Source organism: Chanos chanos, chromosome 7 (assembly GCF_902362185.1).
Source record: "Chanos chanos chromosome 7, fChaCha1.1, whole genome shotgun sequence".
NCBI lineage: Eukaryota > Metazoa > Chordata > Actinopteri > Gonorynchiformes > Chanidae > Chanos > Chanos chanos.
Window position 1 is genome coordinate 37482134 of NC_044501.1, and position 16381 is coordinate 37498514.

Here is a 16381-nt window from a genome sequence, read left to right on the forward strand (position 1 = left end):
CGCTGCGAACAGGGTTCGAACCTGTGCGGGGAAACCCCATTGGATTTCAAGTCCAACGCCTTAACCTCTCGGCCATCGCAGCCACGCTTGCCTCGCCCTGCGCCACAAAAACACTGCAGAGCACTAAACCGGCGGCAAGACACCCTGGATTCCCTCTGCATGATTACTAGCGTGGATGTTTACACAGTAAATATTAATTTGGATGAGAGAGACCTAACGCAGAGCACATGGTGGTGTGGTGGGTAGTGCTGTTGCCACACAACAAAAACATCCCAGTTTCAATCCCAGGCTGGGTGGCTGGGTGCTGGTCCCAGGTTCAATCCCTGGCTGTGTGGCTGGGTGTTTTCTCTGTGTGAAGGTTGCATGTTCTCTTTTTGGGTTTCCTCGCACAGTCCAAAGATATGCAGGTTAGATGAACTGGAGTCAGTAAATTGCCCCTAGGTATGAATGTTTGTGTGTCTGCCCTGCGATGGACTGGTGACCTGTCCAGGGTGTTTCTTCACCATTTGCTCTATGAGCGCTGGGATAAGTTCCAGCACCCCCTGCAACCCTAATTAGGGTAAGCAGCTTTGAAAGTGAGTGAGAAGTTTCAATGTAGATTCATGTAAAATCACAATCTTGTCACATTATCCAATACTGTGTTTTTCATTTACATTTACCCATTTAGCTGATGGCCGTACCATAAGTAATTTATATGGCAGAGGTCAGAAGCCTCTGGAGTGATTGTGGGCTTAACACTTAATGACAGAAAACCATATTCAGGAGTCATACCCACAACTATAGAGTAACTAGACTATTTTTCTCATCTCTACTCCACTACATTTGCCTATAGTATGTGACGAAAGGTGAGACTTCTGAATTCAATGAGGGGAACAGGAGGAAACCAGAAAACAGACTTAGTTGTGCAGAGTTTATTACAAGTGTGCACCAGACACTGAACCAATGGCCAAGTTCTGAACAAACGCAGTTCTCATCTGTAGCTTGAAAAAAACTGACAGACAAACATTGTGATTTATACCAAGAAAGAATTATATTAAACAAACATTAAGATCAAGCTCCACACAACTTACACAGTTGTATCATGGCCCTGAACAGCAGCAGCATGCAATGTAACTTCTCTGAACGTTCATTCAAACGAGCATCAGATTTATGTTTAAAGTTAATAGCATGAGTCATGAAGGTGTCGTTTACAGTCCCGGACAGGATCATTTATAGTGTGACCATTCCACTCTAAGCAAAAGGTTTTTTGATTGGACAGTGGGATTTCAGCTTCCTGTTGTGTGGTAGAGGAGGTGCAACTCAATCTGTTGTGCGGTTTTCTATTTACTTGTGTCTATGTCACACCCATGTAACTTCCAGCTCATAGACTTCTGGTTAACACAATGTTGTGTCTGCCCAAATAAGAGATAATGTTGTTATCATGATGTAACACATTCCATCAGAAACCTGTTACCCCTCTTCTGCCACTGACCCCTCCTCCAACACCAGGTCGGCAAGTTCTCACCAGACAAGGAAGACAATGTTACCCTAATGTCAGTTTATTCTGGCTTGTGGAAAAAGCACTAGGTATTAAATCAGAAACCCTCATACCTGACCAGACTGCCCTATGCTCTTTGATAGACATACCAGACTGTAAAAGATTTTTCACAGGGTGAAAAAATTTTAAAAGCTTGGACCAAACGAAATTTGACAAGAATATGAGTAAGAACGCGATAGCGTCATCGTTTTATAACAAACTGCAACAACCTCCCTCGCCGGTCTCAGCCACTCAGCGCTCGGCGTCTCCGGTTTACCAATCACCGGCCTGATCACTCTTCATCTCTCTCACCTGATTTCACTCTCATTCCCCTCTCTATTTAAACCCCACTGTTGGAACACGTCCTTGTGAAGTCTACGCTCTCCATGTGCTCTCTAAGCCGCCTCACAATTGTCAAGTTCGATTCAACTCGGCCCCCTGGTAACCCATTACCAACTGAGTGATCCGTGAGTTCATTGTATTCTGTTTGCGTCTAGTCCTAGTCCCCTGGTAACCCAGTTTGTACCTGACTCCTTTTATCATTAAAAGAACCTTCTGTTACGCCGCACTTGTGTCCTGCTCCGTTGTATTTCCTGGCACAAATAAAATTATGCTCTAGTTATTCAGTCAATAGGGTGAGGAGTTTAGACACCCGGGAGGAGCTCGGAGTAGTCCTCCGCATTGAAAGGAGCCAGATGAGGTGGTTTCGGGCACCTAGGCAGGAAGCCTCCTGCACGCCTCCCTGTGGAGGTGTTCTGGGCACGACCAACTGGGAGGAGACCCCGGGGAAGACCCAGGACACGTTGGGAGAATTATATTTCTCGGGTGGCCTGGGAACGCCTTGGGATCCCCCAGGAGGAGCTGGTGGATGTAGCCGGGGAAAGGGATGTCTGAGCTACCTTCCTCAGCCTGCTGCCACTGCGACCCAGTCCCGGATAAGCAGCATTAAATGGATGGATGGATGGATGGATGGATGGATGGATGGATGGATGGTTATTCAGTCAGTGTGACTGACAGGAGTGATGGTCAGTGGACCTTTGTTTTTCCCTCCATCATTAAAATAGGGATTGAAGTATGGATAGAGTTTCTCAGTGAAAGTCTGACCAGTGTAAGAATAGATATGAGACCTGGCATCCACATCATAAAAAGATATCACGCCCTCCTCATAATCCACATACACCCCCACTCTCTGGGGTTTCTGTTTCAGAGAGAGGAGAACAGGAGAAGAGTTTAAAGCCTTATATTCCTTTCCTTTCCTCAACCACACAGTCCAGATCCCATTCTCAGGGCTCTGAGGTATATCCCCTTTCCTGCTAATGGATCCACTGACCACTCCTAATGTCCAGGCAGTTTTCCCACTGACCTGCACCTCATAGTAAAATCTCCCTGAGGAGAACCATCCTTTCCCAGGACAGCGACCCAATAATGAAACCTCTCTGGGTTGTCATCCACAATCAGTTTGGTGTTTCCAAACCTCACTTGTTTCCGATCGTCAGACAGGATGAGGTAGGAGTTCGCTGTGTTTGGATCCAGAGTTATGTCCACTGTGAAAATCAAAGAGAATAAGGTTTGCATGTGTGTGTGTGTGTGTGTGTGCGTGTTAATTACAAGCAGTAGAAAATGACATGTTTAGAGATCAGTGGTAATAGATTAAGCCACTTAAGTCATTTGATGAGTTCAGAAATCAGGGAATCAGATCAATGAAAGTATTAATCGCGTGGTGTAAACTACTAAACTACTCACTGGAGGAAACACACACTCACCTTCATATTTTCTTCTCCTCTTTTCAAATTCTGGAAAGAGATTAAGATTCACAACAATATCACAGAGCATGATTATCTGAGACTAGCTTGGAGAATTAGTTTTGACTGTCCATTTGTTATTGTCACGATCAGAAATCCTCATCATTATTTAACATATGATAAATGCTTGTGTAAAGAACGTGTGGATATCTTAATATGTCAACTGTAACAATATGAATACATGGGTTCAGATGGTTCTGTGTCTGATATGCATATATGTATGTTATCTATAAAAACTGAAATTGCCAACCAACCAATCAGTCAGACAATCGTTCACTTACACCACTGATCTATGTATATAAACTCACCTGCACATATCTTTCTTCTCTTAATTTCTGCAGGAACAGAATGTCAAACATTCAGAGTGAACTTTACGTCTTCCAACAAATGTACTGAATGTGAAATATCAAGTGATTACACCAATGAAGTCTTTACCGTGCAGTTAACTCAAACTGTGGTTTTAACGCAAAGAATCATCAATCTTAAATCTCTGATTTACCTCTCTTTATAAGATTGATGCAGATCATTATAATCAATCCAGTGACAACAACGGTGGCTAAAATGGCAATCCAGGTGGTACGAGTCTTCCAGAAATAAAAAATATTACCTGAAGAACAAAATCAACATCAAATATAAGTCTCCGTTGTGTCAGATAGCTAGCTTGCTAGATAAGAAGGTGGACATAGCTAGCAAATATGACATACTTGAGATGACAATCTCTGTCTCCTTCATATGGTTGCCCTGTATGACTCTGCAGTAGTAGGTGTTACTGTCTTGTACTGTGATGCGATGTCTAACAGAGAAACTCTCTGTGTCTCTGAGTGTCTCTGTATCTTCAGCAGGTAGTCTGGTTCCCTCACTGTCCAGCCACACAACTTCAGGTTCAGGCCTCCAGCCTTTAGTTTCACACAGTAGACTGAGTCCCCCACCTTTACTGTAGCCCTCCACAGAGATCACTGGGTGGGTTCCCACAACTACAAAAATGAAAACAAGCACGGGCATAATTACAGAAGAGAAGATTGGAGATCATAGATGTGACCTAAAAATGGTGTTATTTTATTTTTTTAAGGTGCCATTCTGTCTTGAACACATAATAAATGATCAAATTATAATATTTAAGTTTTTTTTTTCTTTTACAAAGGTTTGTATGACAGTCACAGTTACACTGTGTTTTCAGTAAACACTACTCTCACCTTCAACACTGACTTGAAAGGTGATATCATCATACGAGCTGTCAGACCGAACAAAACATTTATACTCCCCCTCATCAGAGACTTTCACTCTGGAGAGTTTTAACGAAGTGTTGCCTTTCTGCAGTTCCTCTTTAAACAGTGATGTCCTCCCTCTGTAAGATTGAATTTGATCTTCATTCCTGTCAACACCATCTTTGTATAAATGCACCAGTGAGTCTGATGTATGGAGTCTAAACCACTCCACTGTCATGTCCACAGCACTGATGTTGGGTTTGAGAGAACAGGGCAGAATCAGATCTTCACCAGCTCCAACAACAAGACGACCATCTGGACCAACAACTTGAACCTGATCTGGATTGAGAAACAGATTTTAAAACACATTTCTCTAAACACTATAATTTAAGCCACCGATACAGTATAAAATGTGCCAAAGCCAACAGTGCCTTTGTCAGGTGACACTAGGCATACCGACACTTACAATACATACATACTGATTCGAAATGCCCAAACTAGGAGAAAGAGGTGGAGACACAGAGGAGAGCTAGAGAGAGTGAGTGAGAGAGAGAGAGAGAGAGAGAGAGACAGGGAGAGAGAGCTAGAGAGAGAGAAAGAGAGATGAAAGCATGCTGAGGCAAGTCAGGCTACACCAGACAACAACGGAGACAGAGCTGAATTTTCTCATGTGGCACAGCAGAGCCAAACTGAACACAAATACCTAGAGATACAGACAAATACATTCTAAAGTTCTAGAGAATGGGAAAGGTTCTCCTTGAGCTCACAGAATCTAACAGTACCGAGAGGTTCCCTATACCCCATAGGAGAAAACGAACAAATGCTCAGCACTGGCTGCTATATACATGCATACACACACACACACACACACACACACACACACACACACACACACATACACACACACACACACACACACACACATATATATATATATATATATATATATATATATATATGTATATATATGTATGTGTGTGTGAATATAAAATGTGTCTTATTTCATTCTGTGACTTTATGGGAAAAAAGATACTGCACCCGTCTTTCTTCACTCGTTTTTTTTCTATAGTTTTTGTGTGGATGTTTGTTTGTTATTCTGAACCTTTTTGGAGGGGTTAGCATTGGCAGAGGTGGGACACAGTCATTGTTTGGCAAGTAACAAGCAAGTCTCAAGTCCTAATGACGAAGTCCCGAGTCAAGTACCAAGTCAAGACAGAGAAGTCCCAAGCAAGTCCCAAGTCAAGGATTACCAAGTCCAAAGTAAAGTCCAAGTACTTAATCTTATGTTTCCTGAAGAAGTCACTGTGCACTCTTCAACTAATTTAATGCTCTTGCATTCTTATCTGCGTGAGTGAATGAGTGAGTGAAGTGTGTATGGGTGAGTGAATGAATGAACCTGTGAGTGAGGTGAGTGGTTCTTACAGTATGGATTTCAGGGTAAGCATACCGCTAGCTCAGGATGAACCATTATATTAACAAAAATCAGACTGGACAAAAGTGTGTCAGACGTTTGTGCACGATGAGGACTTAGTATGATGCCACCATGGCTGAAAATGGGCTCTATGGAAGCACTGGATTAAAGGTAGATATTGCAACCAATTTGTTAAGAAAAGATTTTGCTGCCACATCGAGTGTGTCGAGAGCTCGTTGTTTTTAAGTTAGACCCATACTAGCTCTTATCTTTCTAGTTTAAGCCATGGTTTACCAAACTTTACTACAAAGATAATTATACTTAATTTACCTGTCTTTGTGCAGCCTTACGTGTCTAAATTGCAGGACATATTCATTTTATATATCAATTATATAACAACGCAGTGTGTCTTAGTCATGCCAGTAAAACGGTTTGAGTGTAAATGAATTGCATTCAGGGAGATCGAGAGACAGAGTGAGATCATGCTGATCTAAATGTCTCAGTGAGGGTTTGCTTACCTGATCTAGACGGTGAAGCAAAACGAAGAAACAGGAGAATCACACAGGCAACAGACTTCATTCCTGTGTTTCTGCATCCAGTTCCTGATACAAAAGGTCTCCGTTACTGTAGATTGCCCCTTCAAGTTAAAAAGGCTACCATTTTTAAAGTCAGCAACTTTCAACAGTCACATTTAGAGATCTATGTTAGGGAGTTTTCCTCAGGGCAAGTTTTAGTTTCCCTCTCGCTTGCTGTCCTTAAACCTGACCAACCTGTTTCTCTACAAAAACAATGAAACGCACGTGCAAACACACACAGTCATGGTTGGCCACCATTTTAAAGTAAGCAGCTTTCAACAGTCATCTTTAGAGACATATGTTGAAGAGTCTTCCTCAGTTTCACTCTCTCCTATTTTTATTGAACCTTCCCAACCCACTGCTATACAAATAGAATGAATTATAGACACATGCAGTCAGTCGTGGCCTGACACCCACTAAACTATGGTCTGGTTGAATGACTGGACAAGCCTCTACCAACTGTATTAATAACTCATCTCTTCAATATTGCACATCTTGACTTGTCTTTGCTTATTTAATGTACTGTACTTTTTTTTTTAAACTCCTAAAACTCTAAGTAGGTCTTTGAGTTACAACAATGGGTTAAGTACTGCTTATTCTTATTCACACATGCATTTACAGTAAGCGGCAAGTGTTTTTGGACTGCGACACATTTTGTGGTTCTTGTTGTTGTTGTTGCTGTTGTTGTTGTTGTTTTAACTGTATGCTTTCTTTCTTGTCCCTGATGTATGCATAATTGATTTTGCGATGCAGGGTGATTTTGCAATGTCTTGGATTGGTTCATTTTGATTTGTCTGCCTCATGACGGACAGTTTCACTGACACTTTTCTGACTCTTCATTGAGCCTTAAGTGTTACCCAAACCCAACAACAGTCCCCAAAGGCAATCACTGAAGGCATAGAATCCAAACTCTCATATACATACACTAATGACAACACAGCTTTTTACCAACAGACATTTCATACATTTGTCTGGACAGAACACACAATACACAACAGTATGTGCTGACAGATAGATAGATAGATAGATAGATAGATAGATAGATAGATGGATAGATAGGTAAACATACTGTAATCATGACATACTTAAGATGACAATTTCTGTCTCCTTTATATGGTTGCCCAGTATGACTCTGCAGTAGTAGGTGTCACTGTCTTGTACTGTGATACGATGTCTAACAGAGAAACTTTCTGTGTCTCTGAGTGTCTCTGTATCTTCAGCAGGTAGTCTGGTTCCCTCACCGTCCAGCCACACAACTTCAGGTTCAGGCCTCCAGCCTTTAGTTTCACACAGTAGACTGAGTCCCCCACCTTTACTGTAGCCCTCCAATGAGATCACTGGGTGGGTTCCCACTACTGCAAAAATCAGAACAAACAAAGAACAGGATTACAGATGATAATGTTACTTCAAAAGGGAATGCTTTTTACTGAGCTGTTCTGTTTTTGTCGTGCCTTTGGTTGACCACCAGAGGGGGGTGGAGAGCCACACTAGACAAGTCCTTTCAGGCTCCCCTGTCTCTTAGTCTGTTTATCATTAGTTAATCATCTGTACCTGTTTCCTGTTGCTAAGCTCTCATTCACTCTCTTTCACTCAATGATAGAGACAGTTCTGCATAACTACTTAATGCACAGAGGTTAACAGGTTAAATTACTGTTTAGTTTCACCGGAATAAACACTTATTTTGTGGCTCTGGCAACAAAAGGAAAGTACGGGATTTTCCTGAGGTCAATCGTATCTGTAAATTAAACCATTCAAACTGACTTAATTTATGAAAATGTAGCACAGAAGAGATTTCACAGAAATAAGCCTAACTCACTAGCAATACATTATGGTTTTTTCAGTTCAATGTTTGGAAGCCTTTAATGCAGGGATGTCAAACATATGGCCCGTGGGCCAGAACCGGCCCGCCAGAGGGTCCAATCCGGACCGCGAGATGAAATTTGCCAGATGTGAGAAATTATGACATTAACTGCAATATATTTATTTGACCACCGGGGGCCCACTGTTTCAGTGAGAGTAGCAGATACAACACAACATACTTTTGCCGCGAATGTAGAATAATTCAAGAAAAATGGACCAGCTCCTATTTATTCACACAGGTCAGTGGGAAACCTGTGTGCTTGGTGTGTATGCAGCAAGTTGCAGTGCTCAAGGAATATAATATTCGACGCCACTATGAGACTCATCACAGTGAAAAATATGACAGCTTGCAAGGACAACTGAGAAGAGAAAAGATCAGTGAAATGTTAGGGGGTCTGAGAAAACAGCAGTCTGTTTTTACCCATAGCCGAGAGATTAGTGATGTGGTGGTCAAAGCCAGCTACCTCACTGCCAATGAAATAGCATTAGCATCCAAGTCATACTGTGAGGGCGACTGCGTGAAAACACGAATGCTGAAGGCTGCAGAAATTGTGTGCCCCCGACAAGCTTTTGCCAACATTAGCCTGACGAGGAATATTGTTTAAATTGCAGTTCTTTTATTCAAATTTCAGGATTTTCATAATATGTGTTGTAAAAAGATAGTTCAATAAATGTGAACATCTTAATAATATATTAATACTTCTTTGCACTAAAACAAAGACATGGATTTAGAATTCTAGTTATTTATAGATTATTATGCTATTATTTTACTGGTCCGGCCCACTTAAGATCAAATTGCGCTATATATGACCCCTGAAGTAAAATGAGCTTGACGCGGCTTTAACGGCAGCCACACTCATTACATTCCCACTAGATCATTTAGTGGATGAGGCAGAATACAAACCACCCATTAAGGTCAATGGTACAATTACTACAGCTGAGTTCAGTTTCAGAACTGATACAAGAAAGACCTCACGCTGCAAGCAGGGTTTGAACCTGCGCGGGGAAACCCCATTGGATTTCAAGTCCAACGCCTTAACCACTCGGCCATCGCAGCCACACCTGCCATTTGTTGATAAGGAAATTTCAAAGTAGATTATAGTAAAATCAGTATGTTGTCACATTATCTAATACCATGTTTTTAATTTACATGTATTCATCTCGCTCATTCCTGTATCATGAGTAACTTTTATGGCAGAGGTCAGAAGCCTCTGGAATGAACATGGGCCTAACATTTAATAACAGAAAACCATACACAGGAATCATACCCACAACTGTAGAGTCACCAGACTATTGTTCTCATCTCTACTCCACTACATTTGCCTATAGTATGTGACGAAAGGTGAGACTTCTGAATTCAATGAGGGGAACAGGAGGAAACCAGAAAACAGACTTAGATGTGCAGAGTTTATTACAAGTGCGCTCCAGACCCTGAACCAACGGTCAAGTTCTGAACAAACGCAGTTCTCATCTGTAGCTTGAAACAAACTGACAGACAAACATTGTGATTTATACCAAGAAAGAATTATATTAAACAAACATTAAGATCAAGCTCCACACAACTTACGCAGTCGTTTCACGGCCTTGAACAGCGGCGGCATGCAATATAACTTCTCTGAACGTTCATTCAAACGAGCACCAGATTTATGTTTAAAGTTAATAGCATGAGTCATGAAGGTGTCGTTTACAGTCCCAGGCAGGATCATTTACAGTGTGACCATTTCACTCTAAGCAAAAGGTTTTTTGATTGGACAGTGGGATTTCAGCTTCCTGTTGTGAGGTAGAGGAGGTGTGACTCAATCTGACATGTGCTTTTCTCTTTACTTGTGTCTATGTCACACCCATGTAACTTCCAGGTCATAGACTTCTGGTTAACACGCTGTTATGTCTGCCCAAATAATAGATTGTATTGTTATCATGATGTAACTCATCCAATCAGAAACCTGTTACCCCTCCCCTCTGATTTGTCTGCCACTGACCCCTCCTCCAATGTCAGGTTGGCAAGTTCTCACCAGATAAGGGAGACAATGTCAGTTTGTTCTGGCTTCACAAATAAACAATCTACAAAAGCACTAGGTATTAAATCAGACACCCTCATACCTGACCAGACTGCCCTAATGCTCTTCGACAGACATACCAGACTGTGAAAGATTTTTCACTAGATGAAAAAAAAGTTTTAAAACAAATTGTAACGACCTCGTCTCCTCCCTCGCTGGTCTCAGTGTCACCGTTTTACCAATCACTGGCCTGATCACTCTTCATCCCTCTCACCTGATTTCACTCTCATTTCCCTCTCTATTGAAACCCCACTGTTGGAACACATCCCTGTGAAGTCTACACTCTCCATGTGCTCTCTAAGCCACCTCACAATCGTCAAGTTTGATTCAACTCGGCCCCCTGGTAACCCATTACCAACACCAATAGTTCTGTGTGTTCACTGTATTCTGTTTCTGTCTAGTCCTAGTCCCCTGGTAACCCAGTTTGTATTTAGTCTTGGACCCCCGGTAACCCCGTTTGTACCTGAATCCTTTTATCGTTAAAAGAACCTTCTGTTACACTGCACTTGTGTCCTGCTCCGTGGTTTTTCCTGACACAAATAAAATTATACTCTGGTGATTCAGTCAGTGTGACTGCCAGGAGTGATGATCAGTGGATCATTAAAATAGGGATTGAAGAACATATAGAGTTTCTCAGTGAAAGTCTGACCAGTGTAAGAGTAGATTATGAGACCTGGCCTCCACATCATAAAAAGATATCACACCCTCCTCATAATCCACAAACACCCCCATTCTCTGGGGTTTCTGTTTCAGAGAGAGGAAAACAGGGGAAGAGCCTTATATTCATTTCCTTTCCTCAACCACACAGTCCAGATCCCGTTCTCAGGGCTCTGAGGTATATCCCCTTTCCTGCTAATGGATCCTCTGACCAATCCTAATGTCCAGGCAGTTTTCCCACTGACCTGCACCTCATAGTAAAATCTCCCTGAGGAGAACCATCCTTTCCCAGGACAGCGACCCAATAATTAAACCTCTCTGGGTTGTCATCCACAGTCAGTTTGGTGTTTCCAAACCTACAGGATGAGGTAGGAGTTCACTGTGTTTGGATCCAGAGTTATGTCCACTGTGAAAATCAAAGAGAATAAGGTGTGTGTGTGTGCATTCATTATAAGCAGTAGAAAAGTACATGTTTAGAGATTAGTGGTTATAGATTAAGCCACTTCAGTGCCAGTCATTTGATGAGTTCAGAAATCTGGGAATCAGATCAATGAAAGTATCAACAGCGTGATGTAAACTGGTCTAGTATTACTCACTGGAGGAAACACACACTCACCTTCATATTTTCTTCTCCTCTTTTCAAATTCTGGAAAGAGATGAAGATTCACAACAATATCACAGAGCGTGACTGGCTTGGAGAATTAGTTTTCACTGTCCATTTGTTATTGTCATTATCATAAATCCTGATGATTATTTAACATATGATAAATGCTTGTGTAAAGAAGTGAGATATGTGTGGACATCTTAATATATGTCAACTGTAACAATATGAATACATGGGTTCAGATGGTTCTGGGTCTCATATGCATATAGCATATGCATGTTAACTATGAATTAACTGAAATTGCCCCCATCAGGACATACAGTCCATCAACCGATGAATCAATCAGTCAGTCAATCATTCACTTACACCACTTATATATGTATATAAACTCACCTGCACATATCTTTCTTCTCTTAATTTCTGCAGGAACAGTATGTGACATATTAAAAGTGAAATTTAAATCATCCAACAAATCTGCTGAGTATGAAATAGTAACTGATTACATCATGGAAGTCTTCATCAAACAGTTCACTCAAACTGTGGTTTTATCACATAGAATCATCAAGATCTTAAATCTCTGAATTACCTCTCTTTATCAGAATGAGGTAGATCATTACAATTAATCCAGTGACAATAACCGTGGCAAAAATGGCCATCCAGATGGTATGAGTCCTCCAAAAAAGAAAAATGAACATTAAAATAAGTCTCCAGTTATCTAGCTAGCTAGATAAAAGATAGACATACAGTAATCATAACATACCTGAGATGACAATCTCTGTCTCCTTCATATGGTTGCCTAGTATTACTCCGCTGTAGTACATGTTACTGTCTTGTACTGTCATGCGATAGACATAACCTGAGTATGTTGAACTTGTTTCATGGTACAAGCCCCTGGGGCCTATACTACAGAGCAATCTCAACATGGCTTCACAAACCCTAACAGCTGGCGTCACAGATACGCAATGTCATGAGGGTGGTTATCAACTCTTTAAATCAATCCAGGTTTTCCTAATCTTACTATGAGCGCATTCACGTAAAAGGGGCGGTGATGGCACCGTTTGGTGTTAAATGGTATGACAGTGATTAAGATTTTGGTTAGTTGACTCGATGTTAACCTAATTGGAGTTTGTAGGCGTTCACATAAAAGGGGCATGTTTGGCAACCCAAGCAACGTTTTTGCATAATGGCTCGTGCTCTGTTTATTTATTCCACGAAGAATGCACGTTGATAAAGTTGGGACATGAGGAGTTTAAAGAAACGTTAATGGCTAAATCTAACACCGTGGCAGCCGACAAAGCCAGGGAGGCTTGTTGGAGGCGCGTTGTCGACAGGGTAAATTCGTAAGAGCAGTGTTCTTGTTGTATGTTCTCTGTTCTGTCTTACGGACTTTTTTTTGTAATCTGATTTGAGATGCGAGGACATGTAAAATAGTCTGTCTAAATATGTGAAAACAATTAGGATAATTCAGTTATAGCCTACACATGGGCTACATCTCTGAAATTGACCTGTTACTCACTCTTAATGAATTAAGATCTTCTCCCTGAAGCACCTAGGCTGTAGGGCTACCCGTATGAATGTAATGCTATTGTGTTAAGAATTACTTCATTCTAACAATCAGTTCAGCTGCAACCCCAGTGCAAAGTGCACCTGGCAACAAGTCAGGATGAAACAGCAAACAGAAGAAAGGCAGAGATCGTGGAAACTGGAGGAGGGCCACCTCCTGCTACATTTTCACAGGGAGAGGAGTTGGCAATGGCAATGACAATAGAGGAAGGCCCGCAATAGAGGGAGACGAGGAGGCAGTCAATTCTGACCCTGGTGGCAGGTCAGTGTCCACCCTTTATGTACAGGGTAATATCATATCAATTGTTTTGACTGCCCAGTTTAAAATAACTTTATGTAGTTCATATGCCTGTCGTATGCACAGTTGAGGGGGACACTACTGATCTGCTCCAGCCATCAGCATGCCCCTCATCTGACTCTCAGGTAGAGGTAAGTGTGGAAATAATTGGAGTTCTGTTGGTTTCAGTACTGATATGTTGACACAACTTAACAGCTTTTCTCTTTTGTTTATTTATTTTTTTCAGGAGGACTTGGGTGAGGAGACCATGTCAGCCATGTCTGACACACACACACACACACACCCAGGTCGACCCATTTCATCACTTGTACCTTTATGTCTTTTTAACAGTGGTTAATGTTACGCTATGTATGGCAAATTGTCATGAGCTGATATTTCCAGTCATACATCTGTTGAATGAGAATGAACCTTCGAAAGAGAACGAAGCTTTGGTCAGCTGGCAATTGCATTATTGTTTTCTCAAGAGGAGCTAAATCAGCCATTCTCCCCGCCCATGGCTACCTCCTGTCAAGGTCTCTCAGAGAACCCAAAGGGTAACTTTTCCTTTGCTATTCAAAGGATTACTGATTATTGTCAGACTGACAATATATAACACTAATGATGGCGAATCTTGTATACCATGTTTGTTCTCTCGGTGTGTTTTGCAGTGCAGGCTGGATTTGACAATGTGTGGTTGCTCTATAACTGTGTGCTTGAGCTCGACTGAAAAAAAAAAAAAAAAAAATACTACAAACAAAAAAAAAAAACGAAACTGGAAATGGAAAAAAACTGGAACGTGACAAAAGGTTTTGCTATATATTGACCATCCTTTGATCAATATGTCTCGGCCATCTGTAACTTTTTTTTTTTTTCTTTCAATTTTTAGGAGTTGGAAAATGCCAATAAATCAAAATAGAATAAGTTAATGTGTCTTTTCTTACTGGTGGAAAAAATTTACCTGTAATGGCCTCTCAGACAGCTCTTCTTGTTGGGTGATCCAGGGTCACTGGGTCCATTACATCTGGTGGCATCAGCAGTTGGCATGGTGCTCTTTATTTTCTAAAAGTGGCAACATTATGGAACACCACACATGCTGCCACCACTTCACATGCCTGCTGCGGACACACCCGCCAGCCAAACAAAGTGTGCTTTGTTGACCCCAAATGTCATCTCAATCCTGACCCTTGTGTTACTGTGAGCCACGCTATACTTTATTTGTGCCCTTGTTTGTGGGTCAGGATAGGGGGTCATCAGGTAACGCAGACTCCTGTAGTCTCTGTCCCCCAAGCAATGGACCATCAAAATACCCTTTGGACAATAGAAAGAAGCTGTCACAACACAGCGTGATGTGTGAAATATAGAGTGGTGGCTATCTTATTTTGTTCAAATCCCTGGCCAAGAGTGGATTCCCGAAAAATGTGTGAATCATGCACTGACCCAGGCCACCTAGCCTCCATACTGGTCACCATCAAATGGTGATCACATGCCATCTGACAAAGGACTTCAGGTAAGTAGAGGGACAAAATAATGTAGGCTGGCCCACATGTCAGATCAAATATGATATGATGAAATACCTGAACACTGATGATGTGAAATGACCTCCTATTCACATAAACCCCCTCATGTTCTCCCAGGGGCTCTCTAATGGGGGTATGTGTACAGTCAATCACACCAATCACCCTCAGGATTCCTATGAAAAAAAAATGGCAACGTTGCTAATTACCTGCACTTGCATAAAGCGTCTTTGATCTTTAGAACACTTTAATGGTCAGAGAACACAACAAATGCAACCAGCTGTTTAGTGAGTAAACTTGTGAACTGCACGGCATACAGTATTCTCATCGGGTAGAAGAGTTTGCCGGTCTCTAAACACCCTCGCCCTGTGGAGTGAGCCTCTTACAGTTCGTGTGGCAATGTCAGTTGGGTCGTCCAAACGTGCTGGCATTTTCTCGACAAGATTATGGGCGGAGGGGCGGTGCTTATATGGGTAATATCGGGAACACGAACAAAACCTGTTCGGAGCAGTTCAGAGACGCAACGTAAACCGCCATGACAGCATACCTCGAGTCAAACGTATCCTCCTTTCGTATTAAGGGTTAATCTGGAAGTGACAACCGACGTCACAATGTTGCTCCAGAAGTTACCCGCACAAGCCAGTTACCTTGCTTCGTTGCACAGGCGCCAGGAAGTGCATAAGCAAAAGTAACACATAGTGACCAGCAGAGGGGGAGAGAGATCCTGGGCATGACAGCAGTGCTTGATCCACTGTCCTGAATGTAAACTGAAATAACAGCGATTTCTTCTTCAGAAATGTTTCCATGTATATAGATATATTTAATGCTGTATATAGACATGCAACATAAATGTAATTTTTACACACAAACACACACACAAATGAGTACACATGAAAAAAAAAAAATTGTACCCAGGGTTTTGTGTTGTCTCATGAACTGACTACATAAATGTGGTAATGATGAAACTTTAAACATCGATATGCAAATCACGACACAGCTCCAATGGCACTGGCTCTAACAAAGAATGTGATCTCTATTGCCTTGTCCCAGCTCTTCTGTAATTCTGTCTGACCTGTCAGTGAGACCATAACCAACCTCCCTTTACCACACAAATGAATTTACAACACCATCAACAAACACATAGTCTTACAGGCCCAGAAAGCATTGTCTGAGATTCAGAGCCATTACACATCTGATTATTCATAACAGAGGGCACTATTGTCTTTATTTCCTGTATTTGGATACAGGCGTGACAAGTGTAAAGGACATTTGGGGTTTCCTGTATGGAGAGTTGCTAAGTCTCAGAGACAACAAACTTCAGATATGATGAATCACATCTT

The 16381-nt window shown here is 41.6% G+C and overlaps 2 non-coding genes and 1 pseudogene across 2 annotated transcripts; all 3 read right to left on the minus strand.

Moving 5' to 3' along the window:
• On the minus strand, nucleotides 1–82 carry trnas-uga (transfer RNA serine (anticodon UGA)). The gene has a single exon. It is a non-coding gene; the product is annotated as a tRNA-Ser (tRNA).
• Nucleotides 83–2513: 2431 nt separating this feature from the next.
• LOC115816319 (butyrophilin subfamily 3 member A3-like) lies at nucleotides 2514–15472 on the minus strand (annotated as a pseudogene).
• trnas-uga (transfer RNA serine (anticodon UGA)) lies at nucleotides 9345–9426 on the minus strand. Its single transcript has one exon. It is a non-coding gene; the product is annotated as a tRNA-Ser (tRNA).
• Nucleotides 15473–16381: the final 909 nt, after the last annotated feature.